The sequence below is a fragment of the Arachis duranensis genome, chromosome 10, assembly GCF_000817695.3.
Source record: "Arachis duranensis cultivar V14167 chromosome 10, aradu.V14167.gnm2.J7QH, whole genome shotgun sequence".
Lineage (NCBI taxonomy): Eukaryota > Viridiplantae > Streptophyta > Magnoliopsida > Fabales > Fabaceae > Arachis > Arachis duranensis.
The window spans coordinates 55,307,349-55,325,540 of NC_029781.3; the positions used below are offsets into that span (position 1 = coordinate 55,307,349).

At 39.2% G+C, this 18,192-nt stretch overlaps 1 non-coding gene across 1 annotated transcript; it reads right to left on the reverse strand.

The window, feature by feature from the left end:
- Window positions 1-17,290: 17,290 nt before the first annotated feature.
- On the reverse strand, window positions 17,291-17,394 carry LOC127743557 (small nucleolar RNA R71). The gene has a single exon (XR_008004943.1). It is a non-coding gene; the product is annotated as a small nucleolar RNA R71 (small nucleolar RNA).
- Window positions 17,395-18,192: the final 798 nt, after the last annotated feature.

Consider the following 18,192-nt stretch of genomic DNA (forward strand, 5'->3'; position numbering starts at 1 on the left):
AAAGGAATTAACAACAACAATCAAGGAAATCACAATTATCATGAATTACCTCAATTGCATTATTGAAAGAAAACAAAGGAACAACAATCTATCCAAAATAAAATGAAAAATTACAATTATTAAAGCATATACTTAGAAAGAGGAAGAGGAGAAGATTAAGACTTGATAAAAGAGAAGTGAATTAAAGCATGAATTAAACCTAGATCTAAGAAGAGAGATCAACCTAAACCTAATCCTAATTCTAGAGAGAAGTGAGAGCTTCTCTCTCTAAAACTACTCTAAACTAAAACTAAGCTCCCTAATAGATTCCTAGATGATAGATCCCCTTCCCCTTCAATCCTTGATCCTTTTATTCCTTTCTATCAGCAATTGGTGCCAAAATGGGTTCAGAAACCCCTCACAATCGACAGGCACGTGTTGCTTTAATGAAGTCATGTGCCGGTTGCGACGCATGCGCGCACGGTACGCATGCGCGTCCCTGGCCGATTCTGCAATGTGCGCGTGAGCGCCTTGTGCACGTGCGCGTGCATGGCTGATTCCACTTCTTTGACTTTTTATGCTTCTCTCCACTTGTATGCTTCCTTACTTGCTCCCTTTGATCCATGCCTAGCCTATTTCAATCCTGGAACTACTAGCAAACACATCAAGGCATCTTATGGAATTAAAGAGGAATTAGAATTCATCAAAATAAGGCTTAAAAGGCATGTTTTTACACTTAAGCACAAATACGGGAGATATTACAAAACCATGCTAATTCATAGGCTAAATGCGAGAAAAGGTCATCAAAATACTCTAAATTCAATACAAGATAAACCGCCAAATTGGGGTTTATCAATGTGTCAGGGATGCGTACGCGTGAATGAATTTGTGCCTTTCGCACAAGTCCCTTGCAAGGGCAGCACAACCCTCTGTCCAGGTGCTCTTTACGCCGATTTGGGTATCTACACGTATGCGTCGTTGACGCTTACACGTGGGTGGTAGATATCGCAGGAGACGCGCACGCGTAAGGCATGCAAACGCGTGGGGTGCCTTGTGCACCACGCACCCCTCCCATGCATCTCTCGCGCAACTCACTGTTTAGTTGCGTAGTCACATACGACGCATGCGCGTCGTAAACACTTGCGCGTCAATCCCCCCTTCTTTTTTTGTAGTATGCAGAATGCAATGCAGTGAATGTTATGCAAAATTCCATGTTCAATCAAAATTCAAAAACAAACTAAACTGAAAAATGAACGATCATACCATGGTGGGTTGTCTCCCACCTAGCACTTTTAGTTTGAGTCCTTAAGTTGGACATTTGGTGAGTTCCCTGTTATGGTGGCTTGTGCTTGTATTCATCCAGGAATCCCCACCAGTGTTTGCACTTTCCGTAACCTCCGGGATCCCAAACTAGTCACAGAAAGCCTTCAAGTAAGTTAAAGTAAGTGACAAGGTCCCAAGAGTGTTGATTTCTAGACTGAATTCTGGGGTACCAAATCTTGCTTTTGCACCCGTCTTCTTGTTGAGCAATAATGTTCCATCCGGGTAGCAAGCAATCTGAATTCTCACTAAAGCGGTCAAACAACTTCCTAGACCCATTCAGTTGAGCTTTACACCAGCACTTGCATTTAAACTTTGAGCTTTCAGCCATAATGAACCTAGGATTGTATTGTCCATCACTAACCATCTTCCTCTTACTCTTAATGCCACAAAGAGCTCTAAGTTGACCATCCGTCTCCAGTAGCCCATATTCAAGTAGGAAGGTAAAGTTCAAGGATAAGAATTTTACCCACTTGAACATTGTGTTGGACGGTAATGGCTTTGGGAGAGATGTTTCTAATGATTTTGCAAACTCCACTCCTTTGTGCTCTTTTTTGACATCTTCCACCTCTTTACAATTTTCTTCAATATCAACCTCCTCCTCTTAGTAGATTTCTTCCAATTCAATCTCTTCTTCATTGTTCACCAAGGGCAGGGGAGGTTGTGCTTCTTCTTCTTTCATCTCCATGTCAAGTCCAATGGGAGAGGATTCAAATGTAGATAAGAATTCATCAATGATTGATTCTATCTCTTGATCCTCCCTTTCAAAGTCTTCAATCTTGAGATGCCTTGGAGGTTGTACACACTCTTCAACATCAGTTTCAAACGTCTTTGAAAGAGGCTCTATAACTTGACTTTCCCATGGAGGTTCAGCATCTTCTAAGTTTTCAACCACTTCTTCCTTCCTAATGGCAGACGTAGCTTCTTCCAATTGTTCTAATACAAAATTGTGTCGCTCACTGTCCCCCGAAGTTTCTAACTTCTCCATCATGCCATGTTCTTCAATAGATTCTCCACATGAAGCCATGGGGGTTCCTTGAATGTCCAAATGTCGGGAAGGTAATCGATTTATCGCTTGATCCAGGTGTTTAAGTATAAAATCGTACTCCTTCTTGATGGTTTCCTTCCTATGACAGCTCCCTTCAACTACTCCTTCATCTGCAAAGGTCTCTTCTACCTTCACCTTTAGTGCCTCCTCTAGCTCCTTATGAAGTATGGATTCGCGAAGATGATCCCTTCTCTCTTGTTTCCTGTCAATAGCAGCATTGGGATTGTGTTTCTCTTGGATTGATGGATGTGGGTGCTCTTCCATGGATGGTGGTGATGGGATGGAGAGATCATTCTGTGGTTGAGATGGAAGTGCACTGGAACTTGAGGGTTGAACATTGGAGGTGGAAGGTTGGTCCATGCAGGATATAAAATTTTGGGGTGTAGAGGTGAGACCAATGAGAGAGGTAAGTGTGCTCTCCATGGAGGTTTGGGGTGGATAGGAGGATTCATTTTTTTGGAAAACAGGTTCATGATACGGAGGTGGTTCTTTTTGAAGGATATAGAGATGGTGAATATTGATGTGGTAATTCTAGGTATGGTTCACATGGTGGTTGGTGTGGTGGATAAGGATTAGGGTCATATGGAGGTGAATGGTGAAAAAGAGCTTGTGAGTATGGTGGTTCGAAGCTATGTTGAGAGGGTGGTCGATAAGCACAGGGTGGGGCTTGTTGGTGATTACAAGGGGGTCTACCATATCTATCATCTTGGTATGCATTGCAGAATGGTCTTCCTCGATGATATCTTGGAAGGTGTTATTGCCTAAAGGGTTGATTAGATTCTCTTGGCTCCATCCATCTTTGATTTCTTTGATCGTGATGCATAGTCATGTTATAGCTTCCATTCATTTCAACAAAATTAGAACCAAACTCAAAGCGAGAGGGGTGAAAATTCATAGTAGCTAATAGAAATAAGAAGGGAGAAAACAAAAACAAATAAACAAGAAAAGGAAAAATATTTACAATAACCAATAACAAGGCACACGTTTGCAATTCCTCAGCAACGACGCCATTTTGAAGAACGAAACTCTCGCGCGATCTAGAATTTTCACAAATAAATTCCTGTTGTAAGTATAGCTTCTAGACCGACAAGAATTCCTTTCTTACAAACGTTTTGGTTGTCACAAGTAACAAACCCCTTTTGAAATTGATAACCGAAGTATTTAAACCTCGGGTCGTCTTCTCAAGGAATTGCAGGAAAGTATAAATTATTATTGGTTATGCAAAGGTGTATTTTGGGGTTTTGAAAAGGTTTTGAACAAGAGAGATAGATTGTAGGAATTAATAAATAAATTACAATAAATCTCTTGGCAAGGTATGAAAATCGGAATTCCTATCCTAGTTATCCTTATCAGATGTGGTAAGAATTGGGTCTTGATGAGCGGATAATTTATACGCTTTTTGGCATTGTTTTTAGGTAGTTTTTAGTAGGATCTAGCTACTTTTAGGGATGTTTTTATTAGTTTTTATGCAAAATTCACATTTCTAGACTTTACTATGAGTTTGTGTGTTTTTCTGTAATTTCAGGTATTTTCTGGCTAAAATTGAGGGACCTGAGCAAAACTCTGCTAAAAGGCTGACAAAGGACTGCTGATGTTGTTGGACTCTGACCTCCCTACACTCGAAATGGATTTTTTGGAGCTATAGAACTCCAAATGGCGCGCTCTGAATGGCGTTGGAAAGTAGACATTGAGAGCTTTCCAGAAATATATAATAGTTTATACTTTATTCGAGATTAAACGACGTAAACTGGTGCTCAACGCCAGTTCTATGTTGCATTCTGGAGTCAAACGCTAAAAACACGTCACGAACCAGAGTTGAATGCCAAAAACACGTTACAACTTGGCGTTCAACTCCAAAAGAAGCCTCTGCACGTGTAAAGCTCAAGCTCAGCCCAAGCACACACCAAGTGGGCCCAGAAAGTGGATTTCTGCATCAATTACTTACTTCTGTAAACCCTAGTAGCTAGTCTAGTATAAATAGGACATTTTACTATTGTATTAGACATCCTGGATTGTATTTTTAATCCTGTGATCACGTTTTGGGGGCTGGCCATTCAGCCATGCCTGAACCTTCATCAGTTATGTATTTTCAATGGTGGAGTTTCTACACACCATAGATTAAGGGTGTGGAGCTCTCCTGTACCTCGAGTTTCAATGCAATTACTACTATTTTCTATTCAATTTGACTTATTCTTATTCTAAGATATTCGTTGCACTTCAACATGATGAATGTGATGATCCATGACACTCATTATCATTCTCACCTATGAACGCGTGACTGACAACCACTTCCGTTTTACCTTAGACCGGGCACATATCTCTTGGATTCCTTAATCAGAATCTTTGTGGTAAAAGCTAGAATTGATGGCGGCATTCATGAGAATCCAGAAAGTCTAAACCTTGTCTGTGGTATTCCGAGTAGGATTCGGGGATTGAATGACTGTGACGAGCTTCAAACTCGCGATTATTGGGCGTGATGACAAACGCAAAAGAATTAAGGGATTCTATTCTGACATGATCGATAACCGACAGATGATTAGCCGTACTGTGACAGAGCAGTTGGACCATTTTCACTGAGAGGATGGCATGTAGCCATTGACAACGGTGATGCCCTACATACATCTTGCCATGGAAAGGAGTAAGAAGGATTGAATGAAAGTAGTAGGAAAGCAGATATCCAACGGGGACAAAGCACCTCCATACACTTGTCTGAAATTCTCACCAATAATCTACATAAGTATTTCTATCTTTATTTTCTGTTTATTTATTACTATTATTCGAAAACTCCATAACCAATTATTATCCGCCTAACTGAGATCTACAAGATGACCATAGATTGCTTCATACCAACAATTTCCGTGGGATCGACCCTTACTCACGTAAGGTTTATTACTTGGACGACCCAGTGCACTTGCTGGTTAGTTGTGCGAGGTTGTGAAGAAAGTGCTGAATTATAAACGTGCATACCAAGTTGAATGCCATTATTAGAGATCACAATTTTGCCTACCAGGTCTTAATCCCACTTAGTTATCCCTTGTTAAATAAGGGAAAGTCAAGTAGACTAATTAAATTGATCCTCGAGTTTCAGTCAACTTTTAGAGCGATCCAAATTAATTAGCAATTGCAAAATTCAACCCCTGCTGAGTTTGATAACTCAAGTATCACCATTTAATTAACCAAAGCCAAAACGGAGAATAAATCATAAATAAAGCAAAACAATCATGAGTCTAAAATACCTCAAATTATATTAGTTAAGAAAATCCTAACATGAATGGTTCATAAGCCAATTGGGCAACATAAATCAAATACAAATAAAAGTAGAAGAGAAACATAAGTTATTGAACCTGATATGAAGAAACAATCCTACTGACTAAAAGAAATCCTAAATCCTTTAAGAGGAATCCTAATCCTAAATCCTAAGAGAGAGGAGAGAACCTCTCTCTCTAAAAACTACATCTAAATTATGAAAAGTGAATTATGATCTGATATTTTGAGCGTCTGCATGTTCCCAGACTTTAATTTGTGTTTCTGGGCCAAAATCTGGGTCAAAACGTGGCCCGAAACTGTTTCCAGCGTATTCTAAAATTTCTGCAGATCGCGCAGGTCACGCGTACGCGTCGGTAATGCGTACGCGTCATTCAGCATTTTCCTTGCCACGCGTGCGCGTCAGGCACGTGCTCGCATCATTTGCGCGAACTCTAACCCACGCGTACGCATCAAGCACACGTATGCGTTGCTGTGATTTTGTCTGATTCACACGCACGCGTCAGCCATGCGTGCGCGTCGCTGTCTGCTAGTTGTCTCCTTTTAAAGCTTCCTTTCTATTCTCTAAGCCATTCCTAGCCTATGAAGCCTGAAACACTTAACACACATATCAAGGCATCGAATGGTAATAAGAGATGATTAAAATACACAAATTAAAGACTCTAGGAAGCAAGTTTTTAATTATAGAACAATTTGGGAAGGAATTGCAAATACATGCTAATCACATGAATAAGTGGGTAAAGACTAGATAAAAACTAATTAATTAAACACAATATAAACCATAAAATAGTGGTTTATCAAATATACACTTACATCTTGATTCAAGCAAACATTGTGAACTTTACATGATTTCATGAGAATAATGCATGAATTGAATGCCAATTTATATAGTGCAAGATCTTATGACCTCGAACAAAGCTTTGATGCACCTTGTTTGTTTGATTTCAAGACAAAGGAAGCATAGAAGAACCATGTTAGCAGCCACGTTAGTATCACTAACGTGGAAAGGGAGCAAGCTTGCAATGTTAGTGGTATAGTTATCACCACTAACGCCCTCGAAAGCCATCACAGCCCACGTTAGTTGCCACGTTAGTTACGTTAACGTGGGAACTAACATGGAAAGAGAAGGAAGCACCAACATTAGTGGTGAAATTAACACTACTAACGTTGCAAAGGCCAAAAACATCCACTAACGTTAGTGACACTAACTTTATCACTAACGTTGGAGATGGAAACATACCCACGTTAGTGGCCACGTTAATGCAATTACGTGAGCACTAACGTAGAAGAGGAGGAGTTTTGTAGTGTTAGTGACAAAGTTAGTGTCACTAACGCCCTCGAGTCTTGGCATGCCTGCATTAAGGGCCACGTTAGTTACGCTAATGTGGACCATTAACGTGGGAGAAAGGGACAAGGAGCATTGTCATTGGCAAAGTTAACGCCAATAACGCTAGCAAAGGATGGAAAGGCCACGTTAGTGGTCACGTTATTGTCACTAACGTTGGAGTTAACGTGGCTCAAATAGGTTGGGACGTTAGTGACAAAGTTAGTGTCACTAACGTCTTCGAACCAGAATTCACACTTAACGTTAATACCACTAACGTCCTGACTAACTGCATACCATGCCTGACTCACTTTCTTTTTGCAAGCAAAGCTGAGCCCACTGAGGACTGTAACTGCTTTAACTAAAGATCAAAGGCCCATATCCAAGACTTGGAGAGCTAACTAGAAGATCAGAAGAGTAGTATATATAGGAGTAGTTTTGAACTAGAAGGGAGCTTGGCATTATTGGGAGCCACACTCTGTATATTTACTTTTTCTGCAATTTCTTGTTACTTTACAATGCACTTTTCTTTTACGCATTCCATTCCCAGAACTATGAACAACTAAACCCCTTTCATTGGGTTAGGGAGCTCTGTTGTAATTTGATGGATCAATTATAGTTTTCATTCTTCTTCCTCTTTCTTTTCTCTTGATTTGCTAGAAAGCTTTCGGTCTTCAACCAATTGGTTAGTTATCTTGGAAAAGAAACTCTCCATAATTGGATCTCCTCTGAGCCTTGGAAGAGGAATAAGGAGATCATGCTAGAATTGCTTTCTCATATTGGATTAGGTTGGGGGTTAGATGGATATCGTGACATGTAATCCTGCCAATACTTTGATCTATGAAAGTGTGTGGTATAATCAGTGACCAAACTTCATCTCTTCTCATGAGCAATTAAATCAAAGAATTGGGAAATTGTTCAAGCTTAGAGAGATTGGGTTGTTAAGAAATTAGGATCCAATCACCTAAGATTGCCAAGGGGATCAATCAATGCATTTATTGAGGAAGAGATGAAGATGAACTTGATCCGGAGAATGCAACATCTCCTAAGCCCAATAAATTCACCATCTCTGATCTTACCCATTCTCTTTACTTTCTGTTATTTACATTCATGCTCATCTCCCCAATTCCCCATTTAGGATTCTACAAATTTACATTTCATGTCATTTATCTTTCCCGTATTTAAGTTTTTGCAATTCTCACTCAATTTGGCTTAGCTTGACTAGAACACTCCTCTATTTAAAGTTGCTTGACCAATCAATCCCTGTGAAATTCGACGTCACTCTATTGTGAGTTTTTACTTGACGACAATTCGGTATACTTGCCGAAGGGAAATTTGTTGAGAGACAAGTTTTTGTGCATCAAGTTTATGGCGTCGTTACTGGGGATTGATTTTGTATCGACAATGATTAAATTAGAGGATAACTAGATTGAGCACTTTTATTTTGTTTCATTTATTTTGTTTTTGTCATTTACTTTCAGTCTCAGCCATTTTCATTTATTATTTCTTCTTGTTTTATTTTTCCAGTTAATTCACAACTCTGTCAACTAATCCACTAACTGTTTGATAAATTGCTTCACTCACACTAACAGTAACCTTAACAAGGGTGATTTCTTCACTTCTCTCTTGCTTGTGTAAGCTGCTGATTGTATGACAGGTAGAAGAAGAGGAGCTTCAACCTCCTTTGAATCTGTGATGAAAGGTGATTCTTGACGGTCTAGAATTTCACAAATGAAGTCTCATTATAAAGTATAGTTTCTAAACCAACAATAATCCTTTCATACAAAAATTTGGTTGTCACAAAGAACAAACCCCAAATAAGATTTAACCGGAGTATTTGGACTCCGGGTCGTCTCACGAGGATTGCAATGAAGTGAATGCTTATTGGCTATGAGGAATGTTTTGGGGTTTTTGGAATAAGAGACATGAAAAGTAAATGATAAGGAAATTCAAATAACAAAAAGGGCCTTGGCAAGGGTTGGTGGTCCATGATCTCTATCCTTATCGCTAACCACAACATAAGAATTGGCAAGGATCAACCCCATTAAGTCATCCTCTAAATGATAAAGGAAAGTCAAATGAGCTATGTCAATCCAAGTCCATAAGTCCTAGTTCTCCACCAATTCAATTAGTGAGATCTAAGGTCAATGGCTCCCAATCATCAATCACTTGGACATTAGCAACTCAAGAGTTTCTAAGTTACCTTCCCAAGCTAAGAGCATAAAATTCTACTCTAAAGCCCAACCAAGCATTTTGTCAAACACTTGGTGGGTACAAATGGAAAGCATAGTAAAAGAGCAAGAAATATAAATCTACCAACTATCAATTGCAAGAAAAGTAAGATTCACAACTCACATGATCAATAAAAAGAACATAAAACATTAAATATCATCAAAGAAAACCCAAATTCAACATGAGTGCATGAGCATAAAAGAGACATGAAAGTAAAATTAACATCACAAACTAAGAGAATTAAAGTGTAGAAACAAGAAGTTGTAGAGGAAACAAGATGAAAACATAAAATTGGACCTAGATCTAAGATGCAAAATAGCCTAAGAACCTTAATTCTAGAGAGAAGAGGGAGCTTCTCTCTCTAGAAACTAAACTACATGATGCTAACACTTCAAACAATTGCCCCCCCTTTGTCCAAGCTTGAATTCTGCATGAAATAGCATTAGAAATGTGTTGGGTTGGGCCCAAAGTGCTTCAGAAATTGCTGGGGGCGATTTCACTTTAGTGGGCCACGAGCAGCATCGGTGCGCACGAGTACATGACGCGTGCACGCTCCTGAACGCAAAGCAACATATGACAAATTTTATATTATTTCGAAGCCCGAGATGTTAGCTTTGCAACACAACTAGAACTGCCTCATTTGGATCTCTGTAGCTCAAGTTATGGTCGATTGAGTGCCAGGAGGTCAGGCTTGACAGCTTTACGGTTCCTTCATTCTTCATGAGTTCTCCCACTTTGCATGCTTTTCTCCTCACTTCTTCCATCCAATACTTGCCTTATGAACCTGAAATTACTCAACAAACATATTAAGGCATCGAATGAAATTAAAGTGAATTAAAATCACCAATTTTAGGGCTTAAAAAGCATGTTTTCACATTTAAGCACAAATCAAGGGAGAATTGCAAAACCATGCTATTTCATTGAATAAATGTGAGAAAAGGTGATAAAATCCCCCAAAATAAGTACAAGATAAACCACAAAATCGGGGTTTATCAAATCTCCCCACACTTAAACCAAGCATGTCCTCATGCTAAAATCAAGAAAGAAGCAAAGGGGTATCAACATTTATTCAATGCAAACCAACTAAATACAACCTATCTATATGCAATCTATCTACATGAATGCCTCCACTTGGTCAAAACAAGTCAATTTCCAAGAATACATGTACAAGCACAAGGGCTAAGGCAATAGCAATCAAATCAACCCACAATTGAATTGAATCATTAAAAGATTTTACAAACTTGCAAGAAAAGATGATCATGGGTGGAGGCATGTAATTGAGCGATCGAACCCTCACCGGATGTGTATCCGCTCTAGGCACTCAAGTGTATAGGGTTGATTCACTCAATTCTCCCCTAATTATGCTTTCCAAGATTTGTTTTTCATCTAACAATCAACAATTATTTCATGCATGCATACAAATATCATGAGGTCTTTTCCATAGGTTGTAATGGGGCTAGGGTCAAGTGGACTAGAATTTGAATCTTTGATTAACCTAAACTTTCCACCTAACCTATGACAACCTATACAATTCAAAGCTAACCTAACTACCCATTCTTCACTTTTCACACACACTCATGCATTCTCTTTTTGATCACCACACATATGCATTGATTCTTATTGAGCTTTACTTGGGGCATTTTGTCCCATTCTTATTGCTTTTCTTTTTCTTTCTTTTCTATTTTTTTCTTTTGATATATATATAGCATGAGTATGTACCCAATATCCCAAAATATTGACAAAAATGCAAAAATACACTTTCATCCCAACCAATGTTCCCAACTCTCCCAAACTTGAATGATAAGCACTCTCACTAGTCTAAACTAATCAAAGATCTAAATAAGTACGTTTATTGTTTTCAATTTTGGCTTGTAATGTGCTAAAATTAAGAACAAACGGGTTAAGCATAGGCTCAAGATTGGTTAACAAGGGAAGATAAAGGGTAGGCTATTTGGGTAAGTGAGCTAATTAAAACGATGGCCTCAATCATATAAGTGCATGTATACACAAAATAATGGACATATAGAATCAAACAAATCAAAGATTACAATCATAGAAAGAGAATAATGCACACATGAATGAAAATAAGTGGCTATATGATGTAACCGCACAATTAGGCTCAAATCTCACATGCTTGTGTTCTTAGCTCAAAAACATGATCCACAAAATATATAATTCAAGCAAGTTCTAATTTTTTTTTCAATCAATTGGGGTGTCCTATAGATAAAATCCTTGGAAAATATCATGATTTTGACTAGGCTTAATATATACATATGCAAAATAAGAAAATGCAACTAAAAATCCTAAAATAAAATACAAAAGTGTTGGGATTAGAAACTTGTCACCCAAAAACGCCGAGTGGTCGGACGACCTCCACACACTTAAAAATTTGCACCGTCCTCAGTGCACTCAAAGATGAGCAAGGCGGGTATGGCGACTTTTCTAGTTGCTACCTTCAGCGGGTAGGTCAACCGGTTGCTGCGTGTTCTTCCTTCCGCTTCCATTTTTGCTTATGGTGACTTATCCTGAAAATAGAAAATAGGAGATAATAGGACAAGTAAATGCACAAGCAAGGAAGCATGGATTATTGGAATGATGTAATTCACTAGAATTGAGTGAGTGAGTTAATGTGACATTGATGAAAAATAGGTGTGTGAATCATAACTTGCATGTAGTTTAGAACTCACACCCTAGTATTTAAAAGCCATGTCACAATTACACAAAAGAAATATGCACTTCATTCATTCTAATGTGCTTGAGATACTTTAAAAGACTTGTAGGTTAAGGCAACCAAACAAGTAGTGAAGAAGCATAAAAGCATTCAAGCAAAAATCAAGCAATTGTGAAATCAGATAATGCATGGACATTGATTGACGTGTAAGTAGACTTAGTGAACAAAATGGTATATAAAAATTACACAACAATCAATGACACATATTGAAGTTGTTGCAACACCTAAGTGACAAAAAGGTGAAACACATGGGTGCTATGGAACTTAGGAAAAAGAAGATAGAAGTGAAAATTCATCACATAGCAAGCATGGTCCACAAAGCTAAGTAAGCTCAAAAATATGTTACTAGGTAAGCTTTCGATCCAATTTCACAATTCTACAATCTAAATGCATGAAACAAGTGATGTGCATAAGGGTAAACCACAAACAAGCATCACCTAAAAAAATGCAATGATAATATATAATTGCCTAGCAATGGATGATGAATGCATGGTGGCCAAAACATGCAATTCAAAAGAGTTGAGATGTATGAAGACAATGTAACATGTACTTGGTGTTCACAAATGTTAAGCATGGAAAGTTCTAAACTAAGTAACCAAATATAACCTCAACAATGAAATCCAACAATGACAATTAACAACAATGATGTTAAGATAACATCCTATTAATAATGAGCAGCAATAAACAGTAGACAAGATTAGTAATCCAACACTTATAATGGAAGACAAAAATTAAACTAACTAACTAAAAGAAGTGGTGTTACATGATATTTGGTAGTGTTGGATGATGTTTGAAAGGTGGAAAGAAAAGAAGAGAAGAGAGAAGAAGGGAAGAAATGGAAAGAAGAGAAGAAAAGAAGGTGGGTGAAACAGGGGCAATCCACAGGTGCGCGTCATGTGCGCGTAAGCGTGGAATGGTGAAATACAAGCGATGCGTACGCGGAAGCTATGCGTGTGCGTCAATGGGTTATTTCGCAAACGATGCGTACACGTGAAGTGCGTGTACGCGTGCATTGGGCACAAAGTTGGCACACTTCAGGCACAACTCTCGGGTGAATGTATGGAAAGTGGAAAACTTCAATCCACGCGTGCGCGTGCATGACGTGTGTACGTGGATGGTTCAAATTACTTGGGTCATGCGTACGCGTGGAGTGCGCGTTGATGGTGCTCTGTTTTTCAAAATTTTTCTATGTTTTTGCACCAAACCAAGCATTCCAAACCTCTAAACAACTACAAAAACATCATAAAACCTTATTTAACATAGTAAACTCCCAAATAAACATATCTAACCAAACAAAACATAAAATTAAACTAATCATTAGTAATATTTACAAAAAGAAAAAAAAAAGAAAGATGTTACCATGGTGGGGTGTCTCCCACCTAGCACTTTTGTTTATTGTCCTAAAGTTGGACTTATGGGGAGCTCTCCATCAAGGTGGCTTGTGCTTGAATTCATCCTTGAACATCCACCAATGCTTGGACTTCCATTGTGGTTCATCATTCAAAGTTAATAACTCCAAGCTTTGATGGAGTTCTTCACAAACCATTGGCTCCCAAAGTTGATCCTCTTTGTGTGATCCGGGATCCCACACTTTATTTTCACACCCGTCCTTGAGTCGATCATGGTGATTTTCTCCGGGTGGCAAGAGAGATGAATTCTCATGGAAGCACCAAACTACCCTCCTAGACCCATCCAATTGAGCACTAGTCCAACCTTTGCTCCTTGAAGCTTCAACCATAATAAGCCTAGACTTACAATGCCAACCACTAAACATCCTTCTCTTACGCTTAATTCCGCAAAGCGCCCTAAGTTGGCCATCCATCTCAAGCAAACCATGTTCAAGTGGGATAATAAAGTTAAGAGTTAGAAGTTTTACCTACTCAAATAAAGGATTAGATGACAACCTAGGTGGAGGAGTTCCCAGTGATCTTGACAAGGCGCGCTCTACTCCTGTCCATCCTCTTGTAGAGGCTTCCACCACTTGGGAAGATTCTTCAAGCTTTACCTCTTGCCAAACTTCCTCAAGTTCCCATTCTTCTTCACCAATGCCTTCAATCTCTTTCCCATCACTCAAATCATAGATAGGAGGATTAGTAAAATCTACATCATCATCAATTCCAAGTATAGTGGGGAAGGACTCTTCAAACTCAAAAGGATCATATGTTGATGTGGAATCATCATAAATAGGAGGACCTATTTCTTGGGTCACTTCTTCCAATTCTTCAATCACATTGTGCCTTGGAGGTTGTGCACTCTCCTCCTCAACATCAACTTCAAATTCCATGGAAGAAGGCTCTTTAACTTGTGATTTCTCTATGTACTCAACATATCCTAAGGTGCCAACCACTACTTCCTTTGGTTCAATCATCTCTACCTTCTCCTCTTGTTGCACTTCTTGCTTTAACTCCTCTTCTTCACCTTGGAGCTTCAAGTCCATTCCTTCACTAAGCTCCTCGGGTGCTTCTCCACATTCAACAATGGGAATGCCTTGATCACATAAGCTTAGGCGGGATAAGACTATGTTACCAATGGCTGCTACTATGATAGCCATTTTTGCTCTTAACTCTGCAAACTTCTTTTCATCCTCCTCTTGTCACCTTAAGAGATGAGATTCAAGATCTCTCAATTCTAGCATGGGGGCTTCATCGGGAGGCGATGGTGGAAGAGAGGGTTCATTATTTAAGAGAAGGGTATTGTAGTTGGAAGGTGGTTCATATTGATAAAATTCTTGAGGTGGTGTGTATGGACTTTGTGGTTCATGGGAGTATAGGTGTTGAAGTGGTGGTGGCTTTAGATATGGTTCATATGGTGGTTGGTATGGTAGGTATGGGTTAGGATCATATGGAGGTGAATGGTAGTATGAGGCTTGTGAGTATGGTGGAGGGCTATATTGAGGAGGGAGTTCATATGCATATGATGATTGTGGTTGACAACCACAATGAGGGTCATCGCATGCATTAGATTGGTATGCATCAAGATTTGAATTGTACCCATAAGAAGCTGGAGGAGGTTGTTGCCAAGAAGGCTGTCCATAAGCTTGGGGCTCCTCCTACCTTTGATCTCCAAATTCCTGATGCATGTTATCATTGTAAATTTCATCTCCTACAACATAGTTTGAACCACACTCATAGCCAAAGTCATGAGAATTCATAGTGAAAGAGAAAATAAAAACAAAAGCTAACAAGAAACAAAGAGAACAAAATCCTATAACTAGCAAAAAATAACAAACAAACCAAAAATCAAGATATTCACAATATATACAATAGCCAACAATATAACACCATTGTAATCCCCGGCAACGGCGCCATTTTGATGAAACGTGATTCTTGACGGTCTAGAATTTCACAAATGAAGTCTCATTGTAAAGTATAGTTTCTAAACCAATAATAATCCTTTCATGCAAAAATTTGGTTGTCACAAAGAACAAACCCCAAATAAGATTTAACCGGAGTATTTGGACTCCGGGTCATCTCACGAGGATTGTAATGAGGTGAATGCTTATTGGCTATGAGGAATGTTTTGGGGTTTTTGGAATAAGAGACATGAAAAGTAAATGATAAGGAAATTCAAATAACAAAAAGGGCCTTGGCAAGGGTTGGTGGTCAATGATCTCTATCCTTATCACTAACCACAACATGAGAATTGGCAAGGATCAACCCCATTAAGTCATCCTCTAAATGATAAAGGAAAGTCAAATGAGCTATGTCAATCCAAGTCCATAAGTCCTAGTTCTCCACCAATTCAATTAGTGAGATCTAAGGTCATTGGCTCCCAATCATCAATCACTTGGACATTAGCAACTCAAGAGTTCCTAAATTACCTTCCTAAGCCAAGAGCATAAAATTCTAGTCTAAAGCCCAACCAAGCATTTTGTCAAACACTTGGTGGGTACAAATGGAAAGCATAGTAAAAGAGCAAGAAATATAAATCTACCAACTATCAATTGCAAGAAAAGTAAGATTCACAACTCACATCATCAATAAAAAGAACACCAAACATTAAATCTCATCAAAGAAAACCCAAATTCAACATGAGTGCATGAGCATAAAAGAGACATGAAAGTAAAATTAACATCACAAAATAAGAGAATTAAAGTGTAGAAACAAGAAGTTGTAGAGAAAACAAGATGAAAACATAAAATTGGACTTAGATCTAAGATGCAAAATAGCCTAAGAACCCTAATTCTAGAGAGAAGAGGGAGCTTCTCTCTCTAGAAACTTAACTACATGATGCTAACACTTCAAACAATTTCCCCCCTTTGTCCAAACTTTAATTCTGCATGAAATAGCATTAGAAATGAGTTGAGTTGGGCCCAAAGTGCTTCAGAAATCGGTGGGGGTGATTTCACCTTAATGGGCCACGAGCAGCATCGGTGCGCATGCGTACATGGCGCGTGCGTGCCCCTGAATGCGAAGCAACATATGGTAAATTTTATATCATTTAGAAACCCCGGATGTTAGCTTTCCAACGCAACTGGAACTGCCCCATTTGGACCTTTGTAGCTCAAGTTATGGTCGATTGAGTGCCAGAAGTTCAGGCTTGACAGCTTTACGGTTCCTTCATTTCTTCATGAGTTCTCCCACTTTGCATGCTTTTCTCCTCACTTCTTCCATCCAATACTTGCCTTATGAACCTGAAATTACTCAACAAACATATCAAGGTATCGAATGGAATTAAAGTGAATTAAAATCACCAAATTTAGGGCTTAAAAAGCATGTTTTCACATTTAAGCACAAATCAATGGAGAATTGCAAAACCATGCTATTTCATTGAATAAATGTGAGAAAAGGTGATAAAATCCCCCAAAATAAGCACAAGATAAACCACAAAATCGGGGTTTATCAATCTGAACCTGCGAGGACCTTCCTTAGATTAAGGAGGGAAGCAAGAGGGAAGAGGGTCATTAGTACTGAGGAAGAAGAGGAGGATTTTGAGACAGACATGGAAGAGAACATGGAAAACCACCATGAGGAGGAGACATACTACCATGCCAGAGAAGGTCCAGCAGGTCATGCTGGGCAGGAGAGAAGAGTTCTAGGCTCTTATATTAATCCAAATCCTGGAAACTGTGGAAGTAGCATCCAAAAACAAGCATACATGCCAATAACTTTGAACTGAAGCCCCAGCTTATCACCCTTGTTCAGAACAACTGCTCATTCAGAGGATGCACCCAAGAAGACCCCAATCAACACTTGACCACCTTCCTAAGAATATGTGATACTATGAAGTCTAATGGTGTTTATCCTGACACCTATAGATTGCTTTTGTTCCCATTCTCTCTTAGGGACAAAGCATCTAAATGGCTGGAATCCTTCCCGAAGGAGAGTTTAACAGCCTGGGAAGATGTGGTAAACAAGTTCTTGGCGGATTCTATCCTCCCCAAAGGATCAACAGGTTGAGAGCTGAGGTACAAACCTTCAGGCAATAAGATGGTGAAACTCTTTATGAGGCATGGGAGAGGTTTAAGGACTTAACAAGAAGGTGCCCACCAGACATGTTCAATGAATGGGTGCAATTACACATCTTCTATGAAGGGTTGTCTAATGAATCATAGAAGGCAGTAGACCACTCTTTCGGGGGATCTCTAAACAAGAAGAAGACCATTAAAGAAGGGATAGATGTCATTGAAACTGTAGCTGAGAATGACTACTTCTATGCTTTTGAAAGGAGCAACACTCGAGGAGTAATGGAGTTGAACCATATGGATGCACTGCTAGCTCAAAACAAGATGATTACCAAGCAGTTGGCCGACCTTACCAAACAGATGGAAAGGAACCGAGTCGCAGCAGTCACCACCTCACCATCAGCTCAAGAAGGAGTAAATACAGAGGAAGGAGGTGACTGGGAACAGGCCAACTATGTTGGAAACTCACCCAGGCAATCCCATGATCCATACTCCAAAACCTACGACCCTGGATAGAAGAACCATCCAAATTTTGGGTGGGGAAACCAACAAGATCAAGGCCAAGATTAGAGACGCCACAACTCCAACAATAATGCAGCCTACCAACATTCTACACAGAGACCATATCAAAACCAAAATGGCCATTCTCAACACTCTAACCCCAACTCACCACCACCATCTGAAGATAGACTCTCCAAAATTGAAGTTCTGCTTGAAGAAATATGCAAGGAAGTTCAAGATAGTAGAGTGTTCAGGGAAGAAGTGCGATCCAATATACAAAATTAAGATGCAGCCATCAATAAGTTTGAGACACAGATCAGCTACCTATTCAAGCAAGTTCCCAGCCACAACATTTGTAACAACACTAGTGTAAACTCAAGGGAGGAGTA